The following is a 9,723-nucleotide window of genomic DNA, read 5'->3' as shown; positions in this document are numbered from 1 at the left end:
TTACACAATAGTTTAAAATATCCAATATGGATATGAGAGTGTCCCTTTAAACGAATAAACAAAAATTAAAGAAATAAACGAAAAGTAAACAACTGAGCATCCTAAAACAACTTTCACTAACTTTTAAAAGAGTCCGGATAGTAAACTATTCACAATTCTCTTGTCGATCGAGATATACATCTGGATCTTCTTGATGTAAAATAATTAATGAATTGATAAGTTACACTACCTTAGTAAGAATATCACACTACTCACTGATACAAAAACTGAAAGTTAGTAAAAATCATAAACACAACCAATAGAGCTCTTCATTTAAGTAAATTCATTTATCATAAGTAAAACTATTTATTGCATACTTATTGTTGCGAGATTTTCAAAACTGACCTATAGAGACAATAACTCAAATAACATTCCAATCTCATATTCAAGTGAGTAAGAACAATATCTTTTACTCTTCTATTGATATCACTGGGGATCTATAGGCATGTCCTACTACGCATGAACCATTATTCAATATTGTCAACTAACCGGCCATCCCCATACCCCGTCCGGTATGCGCGTCAAGAATACCATCCTTCAATACCTCATCTGGTATGAGGGTAAAACGGACCGTCCTCATACCCGTTCGATATGAGCGTCAAAAATATCAATCCTCAATACCCCGTCCGGTATGAGACGAACGTTCACGATAAGGTTTCCTATGTACGCGATCCGTCCACCATCTCCCAAGATATCCAGTAAGGCTGTCATTCATTCATTCACTTAACCAATCAACTTTCTTTTATATTTAATTTTTAGTTTTACAATTTAATCGTAAATCAACGAAAGGCAAACAATACATGCATCAAGAAAACACAACTGAATCATTTTACTAATTCCAGTATATTATCATGCATTTCGAAATCAAATTTCGAGCGGACATGAGAATTTTTACCTTTTTTGGTGGTTGAATATGGCTCTGACGCGGCAGTGGTCGGCTCCCTTCTCCGGCGATTGGTTGTTCTTCTCTGGCGGCAGTCGACTCCCTTCTTCAGCGACTGGTTCTTCTTCTCCAGCGGGGACTGGCGGCTAGGGTTTGGATTCGGTGTAATACGAGATATTTATACCTGTTTTTCTTAAATCTGGACTATTCATCGCGTTTGATCTCGACCGTCCGATCACGTTTAAAGAGAAAATAAATTTGGACCGTACATCGCAACTTGATCTCAACTGTACAATCACGTTTAAAGAGGAAACGGATCTGGATTGTCCACGCGCGCAAGAACGCATCTGGACCTTCAGATCGCGGGCAGACGGATTGCCAGCATGACCTCCCACGTGGCACCGAGTCAGCGTGCCTTGCCACGCGGTGCGCTCTAGTTCGTCAGGGCTGCTGACTAAGCAGTCCTACGTGACACAATTTTCTTTAATTGTGTTTTAACGCCCAGATTTCGATTTTTCTTTCAAAAATATCCCTCAAACCCAAATTTTCACCCTTTTTTTTAAAATTATTTTCAATTTCATCCTCCACCTATTTGTTTTCTAATTTTATATTAAATAAAATTTAAAAATTATATTTTAATGTATTTTTTTTAATTTTAAAATTAATTTCGAACCAAATTTCGGGATCGGGTATTACATTAAGAGATTAAATATTGCATCTTAACATAATCATATTCAGCCATACAAATTGTTGCTACAACTTATCCAATAAACTCTTTATATATATATATATATATATATAAAACAATTACAAATATTAACATAATTCTGATTTAAAAATAGAGTTTTAATTCCATTAATTAAGTGGATGACTCACTAATTTGATATTTTATTTTTCTTATTCACTCGTAATAGTTGAAAGCAACTAAAAAAAAACTCAAAATAATATATAATTATTATAAAAAAAAATACCTTGATGGAATGAATAACCTTAAAATAAATTATACAATTATTATATTTTATGATAATTAAATTATAATAATAAAAACGATTATCAACACATTCAATTATCATGAATATCTTTGGTCTCTTCTCTCATCTATAAAAAGAACATAAATTCTTCTTTCATATGAGTCTTCTATCAACTAAAGTTCTAAAATTCTTGTGTATAATAGTTAGAGAAAAAAAGTGAATTTTATCAAGATATATCTCAATCACGTTATGATTGTATCGTCTTCAAATGGTATGTAACTCTAACTTTCTGATATATTTTTTTCTTAAGATGTGTTAAATTCAATAAAAAAAACTTTTGCATCAAATTGCGATGTTGAATTCACACATTTTAGAATTATACTAACAGTTTATATATATATTAATTCACTAACAATTTATATATATGTATATAATTTTATTATAACAGTTTATATATATTATTACACTAATAATTTATATATATTTATATAATTTTATTTTAATAATTTATATATATATATATTAATTCACTAACAGATTATATATATATATATAATTTTACACTAACAATTTATATATATATATATATTAATTCACTAAAAGTTTATATATATGTATATAATTTTATACTAATAGTTGATATATATGTATATATTATTACACTAATAATTTATATATATATGTACATATTATTATACTAATAGCTTATATATATTATTACACTAACAATTTATATATATGTAGATATTATTATACTAACAGTTTATATATATATATATTTTTTTACACTAATAGTTTATATATATGTATATATTATTACTTTATAGATATTACGCTAACAATTTATATATATATATATTATTATACTAACAGTTTATATATATGTATATATTGTTGTACTAACAGTTTATATTTGTATATATTATTACACTAATAGGTACATATTTTAAATTAACAGTTAATTTCATAATGTAAATATATGTGTATATCTTACACAAATTATAGTTTCATAGTTTTGTGACTAAAAATTTATTAACATTGCGAGTTATTAAAGTAACTCATGTTGATGAGTATTACATTAGTTAAACTACATTAAAGAATTAAGAGAGACTTATAAATGAATAACATATATATTTTTATAATTATGAGATTAAGACTAACCCAAAATAGAGTCACTTTTTACTAATTATGAATTGATAGTTTATTTTGTATTATTTAGATGGATACCCAAAGGAAACATGTAAATGACACAAAATATTAACTATTTTTAGCCATTTGAGCGAATATTAAATATGTTAACATTTTGCTCAAAGGAAAAACTACAGTGATATCAATAGTTCATCGTTTATAAATTTTAATTCTATATTATAAATGTCACGGACCACACCCCGTCTTATAGGGTAATGATCGGAGCATATTTCTTTAAAGCATTACATCCCTTAAATATAAAATATAAACATATGTATGAGATTCTAAATTTCCTTACTTAGATTACTAAACAAAAATACGAAATAGTAACTTTAATATTAGAATCTATACTTCAAAGATTTTCTCCATATCACCGCGCACTCTGCAGCGGTATCTTCTGTATTTGAAAGGTGATAGGAGGGGTGAGATAAAATATCTTAATAAGCAGTATTATAAAATCACAACATAGTACATGCAATATATAGTTTCTTTATACACAATAGAACATATATCATGTAATCTTTCCCAAGCATATACGAATCAAAAGATGAAAGCACAAATCATAAAACAGATGCATGTTGTATACTTCATCACTATTATGAAGGATTAATTAGTTACCATACATTATGCATAAGCACAGGTACTTATCACTGATTTTCCATGTACTTGAACACATAATGACATACATGAGTATCTTGAAACACTGCTACCCCCCGACTACATAATAGTTAGGGCACACAGATCATATTGTTTTTCCATATATCCGAACATAGAACGGTTATATATGGGTGTACACTTATCACTTCACTAATACATTCGAACACGGAATGGCTATACACAACCATATTGAAGTCTAGCATAATGCAGGTGCTTTCAGATAACTTCTTTTCATAATGTGTGATGCACACATATCAAAATCACATTTCGAAAATACAAAGCGACATAACATTTATAACGAAGTAAAATTTTAACAAATACTTACTTAACAAATATGGAAGATAAATTAAATATGTGCACATTTTTATACTGAAAATACGTAAAATACTTCAAAACTACGTAAGCCATAATTCATAATATTCACTTACTTTAGGTTCATAGCAGTCATAGTCTTAATTCTGGCAGAGTTCCAGCTTTATTTATGACTTTTTTCTCTAAAAAATTCAGCAGAGTTTCGGGATGATTTTTGGTCACTTTCTTAAATAAAAAATATACAACACAATACTCAAAAACTAATTTCAAATATCAAAGAGAAATCGAACTTCAAAACTTAAGAAAAAGCTTACCTTTCTAACGGTTTATAGATTTCTTTTGATCGTGAGCCTTATTCTTCTTCTCTTCCTCTTTCTCTAGTCTCACAAATTTAGTAGAGTTTTTCCAAGGTTTTTATCTAAAATCTCAAAATACTATCAAATATCACACACTTCGTACTCCCTCTTCTTCTTTACCTCTGTGCTTCTTACTAGTTTTCTCTCATTCAGAATGTCTTTTCCTCCCTTCTCTTATCCCCTATTTATAGGAGTGAGGAGCCACAAGGAAAAAGTTGACACCATTTCATCCTACTATTTTATCTCAAAGTTGTCACATTTCATCATGTCACTTCATTTAAAAGGTTACCACTCTTTACATGTCGTTTTGCCTAAAAGGCCTTTTTACATACCACTTCATCTAAAAGATTACCGTTTTTCACATGTCGTTTTATTTAAAAGACCTTTTCACATATCACTTCATCTAAAAAGTTACAACTTTTCACATTTTGTTTTATCTAAAAGACTTTTTCACATGTCACTTTATTTAAAAAGTTACCACTTTTCATATGTCACTTCATCTAAAAGTTATCATTTTTCGTTATTTTATTTTGTCTAATAGTTATCAATTTTTATTATACCACTTCATTTAAAATATTCTCACATTTTTTCATGCCTCTTCATGCTTATTCTAGCTTATTCATTCTTATCCATCCTTTTACTATTTGACTCTACATTATATCCTTACCCTAATTATATTTTTTTAAACAAATGCAAAGCTGAATTAAATATATCAAATATAAGAAGTTAACTCAGAAGTATTTTCAAGTTATCACATCCTCTACCCCTTAAAAAAAAAATTAGTCCTCCAAATTGGACTTACCAGCACAGTCATAAACATATGCGTATATTTGGCTTTCATTTCCTCTTTTGACTCCCATGTGGCTTCTTCAGTCGAATTGTGCTGCCATAATACCTTTACGAAGGAGATTACCTTGGACTGTAATATCCTTTCTTTGTGATCCACTATCTACACAGGAAGCACAATGTATGATAGGTTATCTTGAAGTGCAAGGGGTTCATATCGAAGTACTTGCGATGGATTTAGGTAATATTTCTTCAATATTGACACATGGAAGACATTGTGTATGTTGGCTAACTCAGATGGTAATGATAAACAGTAGGCAACAGCTCCCACTCTATCTAATATCTAAAAAGGTCCAATAAATCGAGGACTAAGATTTTTTTTCTTCCCAAATCTCATAATCCCTTTAATTGGTGAGATTTTTAGAAATACATGGTCCCCTATTTTGAATTCTAAATCGCTTCTTCAATTGTCGACATAACTTTTTTACCTATTCTAAGCTGTCAGAAGATGTTTTCAGATCAATTTCACTTTCTCTGTAGTTTCTTCCACTAATTCTGGTCCAACCAGTTTTCGTTCTCCAACTTCTTCCCAACTAATAGGTGATCTGCAGGGTCTTCCGTACAAAGCCTCATAGGGTGCCATTTGAATGTTGGACTGATAATTATCGTTATATGCAAACTCAATCAGAGGTATATGATCGTCTCAATTACCTAACAACTCAATGACACAGGTTCATAGCATATCTTCTAGAGTTTGAATTATCTGTTCTAATTGACCATCTGTTTGAGGATGGAAAACCGTACTAAAGGATAGCTTGGTCCCGATAGCATTTTGTAGACCGATCCAAAATTTTGAAGTAAAGCAAGGATCTCGATCAGAGACAATTGTGATTGAAATCCCATGCAATCTTGTCCAGTAGGTCATTTACTTTGATAGCCAAAAAATGAGCAAACTTGGTTAATCTATCAATGATAATCCATATAGCATCATGTTAGGATCCTATTTTAGGTAGATCCACCATGAAATCTATAGTAATATGTTCTCATTTCCACTCTGCTACTAGCAAGGGTTGAAGTAGTCTTGTTGGTCTCTAACATTCGACCTTCACTTGTTGGCATATTAGACATTTAGAAACAAACTCTGATATATCCTTCTTCATCTCATTCCATCGATATTTGGTCCTCAAGTTCCGATACATCTTCATGTTGTCAAGGTGCATATTAAATCTAGAGTAGTGCGCTTCTTCCAATATCTCATTTTTCATACTATTATTATTCAGCATACATGTTGTAACGGCCCCGGAAATTTAAATGAAGATGTATGTATTAAAAGTTTTAAATGCGGAAGTGAAATAAAAATTCTGATTAACATCCCTTACACAATAACCATAAACGTATTCAACATATGAAAGAATAAACTAATTAAAAGAAATACTCGAAATAAAAACTATAAATAGAACTATAAAATCTTTAAGCGTCTAACTCACCGTCTTCCTACAGAACGTGATTGGGAACCACGTCTTCCTGATCTGAAATGGTTAAGTAAGGAATGAGCTACACTAGCCTAGTAAAGACATCACACTATCTAACTGCCACAGGAGTAAAGGTTGGTAGAAAACAAAAACGACCAATTGAGCATAATTTATAACAAACTCATTTATTAATGATAAAAACCTTTACTGTCCACTTATCTCGGTGAGATCGTAAAAATAATATATGGAAACAATAACATTATAACCATCATAAAATCATATACGCTTTGTAACATAACACATGTTATACATTTGCACTTCAATAATCAGACAACAGATTTCCTCTTTTACCAGCCTACTAGTATCCGTGGGGATCCATAGGAGGTCCCCGCTATACGTGAACCATTAATATTAATAATCGGATTCCAAGGCCGTCCCCATACCCCGTCCGGTATGGGCGCCAAAACCATGAACCTCAATACCCCGTTCAGTATGAGGGTAAAATGGGCCGTCCCCATACCCCGTCCGGTATGAGCGCCAAAACACATAAGGTCTCCATATCTCGTCTGATATGAGAGACTATGTTCCCAGTAGGGTTCCCTACGGATTCGGTCCGTCCACCATTTCCCAGGATATCTAGTTAGGCTGTCCACATTATCCATTTATCAATTCACATAATCTTTTTCCCATTTTCCTTGGTCTCAATTATCAAATCATACACAAACACGTAAACCAATAATGAATACCGAACAAAACAACACAACATCGGGTTCACCACAATTCAAACCATAATAAAAGAAATCATGATTCATGCATACGAAACCATAAAATAAACACATCAAATATTATACTGTATTTAAAGCTGAAAAATAGATTAAACAACAACTGACCGAAAAATACATCAGATTCGGGCTCCATTAGCGATCTTAATTAATTATACTTATCTATTAATTCATAAAATACCGTTTATCATTTATTAAACTTTAATACCGTGATAGGAAATAGGGTGAGAGATCCTTACTTGTTTCCGGGTCTGAAATTAGCTTTACAATGCGCCTACGGGCTTTCCCTAAATTTCTTGAATTTTCTCCGAAAAACTAAAACGCACTACCGGTACCTGCACGTGTCCCAAAAAACCTCAAATCAGACCCAGGGCCCCTTTTTGGCCAATATCAGAATTCTGGCACGGCGGCTCCGCCGTGTTCCGGCGACGGCACCGCCGCCCACGGCGGCAATCCACCTCGGGTTGGCCGTTTTTGGCCGAATTCAGCCAAACTTGCATTGGTTCCTGCGATAAAACAACCCTAGGGCCCTCGGTGGGCCAAAAAATCACGAAAAATCGAGACTTACTGGCAGCGGAGCTCTCGGGTGCGGCGACTTCTCCGGTGCGAGTCGCAGTTTGATGTTTTGCTCTGGTCAACCTATAGAGAAAAGAACGGGAATTGGAAAGAGCCTCATTGGAGGCAAAAATTGAGGGAAGCTGCGGCGGCGATGCTGGACTTCGGTGGTGTTTTTCGGCTGATTGGCTGGTGGTTTGGCTCCGATTTGGCCATAGGCAGATTCAGCATAAAAAAAACGAGCCAAAGGGAGAAAATTTACCTCGTTTGGCAGTCGAAAAACCCTCCGGTGCGGCGGCAGGTGGCGGCGGCCAGCTCCTCCGGCAACTGGTTCTTCTTCTCCGGCGAGGGTACTGGCAGCTAGGGTTTGGGGTCAGGTTTGGGTGAGGTTATTTATAACCTTCCCCTTTTAATCTCAGCCGTCCATCACGATTTAATATGGATCATCCGATCGCGATTAAAATAGGAATAAATCTGGGCCGTCCATCGCGATACGATCTGGGCCGTCCGTGCGTGATTCAATCTAGGCCGTCCGCACGCGTGAGATCTGGGCATCACGTGCACGCAGATCGCTCACGTGGCTTCGTCCCTCGTGGCCTCCCGCGTCAGCTTCCTTGCCAAGCGGCGTGTTCTGGTTGGCCGGGGCTGCTGACGTGGCTGCTAACGTGGCACAACTTTCTTAAATTGCGTTTGACCCCTAATTTCTAATTTTCTTTTCAAAAACACCCCCAGAATCCAAATTTTCACCCCTTTTTCCCAAAATCAATTTCAATTAAATCCCAAAAATAATTTTATCCTATTTTATTATTATTATTGTTTTTATTTTGATTAAATTAAATTAAATTAAATTAAAACCTTATAAATTAAATCTTGAAAAATTAAACTAAAATTCTAATATAAATTAAAATAAATTAAAAAATAATAAATAATAAATTTGGGTGTTACACATGCTCTATTTCCAAACCTCAATACATTATCTTCTAACAGTCTGAATTCTAGTCTAAATCCTTTACTGAAATCTTCTACAATCGACTTCATGGTAAGATCAGACTGCTGAGCTTTTCTAATTTTCTGTATCAAAATGGGTTGTACTTCTATATTAGCTAGGTATCTTCCTAATCTCTTATGTCGAACATTCATATTCAATTTCTAGAACTCCTCTATGAGTCTCCGCTCTGAGGCCATTATATAGGCAAGAGTGCAAGTACTCTTCCTACTAAGTGCATCTGCAACTAGTCTTTTCTCATATGGTATAGGATCTTGCAATCATAATCCTTAAGTAATTCCATCCATCTCCTTTGGTGCATATTAAGTTCTTTCTGCGATAATAAATACTTCAAACTCTTATGGTCTGTGTGAATATTGAAACTTTCACCATATAGATAAATGGTGTCGGATCTTTAAAGTAAAAATTGTGATGGCTAGTTCTAAGTTGTAAGTAGAATAGTTTTGCTCATGATTCTTTAATTATCTGGAACCATAAACTATCACTTTTTTGTATTGAATTAGCACGCATCACAACTCTTACTTTAAAGCATCACTGTAGATAGAGAATCCCCTAGAACCATTAGGAATAATCAATATTGGAGCTGTTGTCAATTGTTTCTTTAGTTCTTGAAACCTTTGTTCACACATATCATTGCACTCGAACTTTGTATCCTTTCTAGTGAACTGAGTTAGTGGAGTGGCAATCTTTGAAAAATTTTCAATAAACTTTCTGTA

This window comes from Carica papaya, chromosome 7, assembly GCF_054855325.1.
Source record: "Carica papaya isolate Zhongbai chromosome 7, ASM5485532v1, whole genome shotgun sequence".
In the NCBI taxonomy this organism is placed as follows: Eukaryota; Viridiplantae; Streptophyta; class Magnoliopsida; order Brassicales; family Caricaceae; genus Carica; species Carica papaya.
This window is presented reverse-complemented; position numbering follows the sequence as displayed.